General features: G+C 36.6%; 1 pseudogene; it reads right to left on the bottom strand.

The window, feature by feature from the left end:
• Window positions 1-622: 622 nt before the first annotated feature.
• On the bottom strand, window positions 623-1,264 carry LOC103285477 (40S ribosomal protein S24-like; annotated as a pseudogene).
• Window positions 1,265-1,840: the final 576 nt, after the last annotated feature.

The following is a 1,840-nucleotide window of genomic DNA, read 5'->3' on the forward strand; positions in this document are numbered from 1 at the left end:
AAAAAATTATAACCTACAACAAAACCTGCAAGAGTAAGCCAATGAATACACATATATGATTTATCTAGATCCAATTGTTAAAAAAGTTTTTCACACATACTTTATCTTTCTCCACAAATATGTGCATATTAATACAATAATTACTGCTTAGAACCATTTGAGAGTAAACTGATGATTTTATAAACCATCACTCCTAAATATTTCAGTATATGTATACTAGGAACAAAGACATTCTCCTATGCATATGTATTAGTATACTAAGAAGAAAGGCATATCGAATTCAAGAAATTTAGCACTAACACAATATTGTACCTAATTGAACTGCATAGTGTACTTAATATATAGTTTATATTCAAATTTTTCCAATTGCTTCACAAATGTTCTTTATAACAATTGTTTTTCCTAATGCATGTTTCAGTCCAGGACTCTACATTGCATTTGTGTTTTTAGTGTCTTTGAACCTGGAAGAGCTCCTCATTCTTTCTGGCTTCATGACACTGACATTACTGAAGAAAACAATTTAGGTCTTTAATGAATGCCTTCTTTTTAAATTTATTTTTTAAGTTTATTAATCTTTTCATGAAAAATCTGCACAGTCACCACAGATAAAGTCACCGAATCTTTACTGCTTCTGTTGTCCAATCCCCAGCTCACTTTTGCCAGCACCAGCATTGGCCTTCGTAGTCCCCCTGACTTCCTTCATCCTGTTCTTGCATTCCTCTCTCTGTTTCCTTGGGGTCTTCTTCTCATATAGGCCATGTCTTGCAAGTTTATGTTTGGGTTCATTTTTCTTTGTGTAATTCAAGGAATCATAAATCATGCCAACGTGGAACTGACTGTCGCATCTCATAGAGAAGGCGGGGGTGGGCGGGAAGAGATCAACCAAAGAACTTGTATGCATATATGCATAACCCATGGACACAGACAATAGGGTGATGGAGGCCTGGGACAGGCTATAAGGGGTCAATGGGAGAAAAAATGGGACATATGTAATACTTTAACAATAAAGATTGTAAAATCAATCAATCAATCAATCAATCGATCAATCATGTCAAAGCCACTTGTCTTACCACCACCAAAATAGGTTCTGAACACAAAGGTGACATCTGGTGTGGTTTTATACATCTTGTCTAGCTTTGTCCTAAATTTCTGCCTTGGCTACTCTTGCCTTCCCAGGGTGAAGGATGTCAATAACCATTTGTTTCCACTGAAGCAGTCTGCTGGTCATGAACTTCCTGGTCTGAATAGTTACTGTGTCATTCATGATGGACATTGATCTTCAAGCAGCCAGGGAGGAAAAGATGAATGCCCTCTTAACATGGGTTATCTGATTGTCTTCTCATGACTAGATTTAGGTTTTGTGCCTTTGTCAGGCATATAACACAGATAGGTGATCAGTTCTTCTCAGTTTATTACATCAGGAGGCACATGAAGTCAGTTTGTCCCAGTCAAGAAGACATTATCTTTGATCACTTTGTTAGTGCAATTTTTGTCACAATAAAGGAACAAGTATTCTTATATGTAAATAGTTTGATCCTGTTTAACAATATTGATGCATTGGTTATAGCTTCTACTGATGATTTTTGGCTTAACAAATTATTGCTGTGTTGGTAGCCAAATGTTTTGTCTTTTTATATTAACTGGATCAGAATCTGGAAGGACAAGGAATCTGATGCATGGTACATTAGCTTGGAAACCTCAAGAAATCAACATAAAAGTTAGAATAGCAAGAAAGCGTGTCTTGGAGTGGCTTGGGTAGATGGCTTTAAACATAGGCCTTGCCAATCTTTGAATTTGTGGGCTGTTGCAGTTTATATTGTGGCTGGTGTTTGTAGGCATG

This window comes from Eptesicus fuscus, chromosome 7 (genome assembly GCF_027574615.1).
Source record: "Eptesicus fuscus isolate TK198812 chromosome 7, DD_ASM_mEF_20220401, whole genome shotgun sequence".
Lineage (NCBI taxonomy): Eukaryota > Metazoa > Chordata > Mammalia > Chiroptera > Vespertilionidae > Eptesicus > Eptesicus fuscus.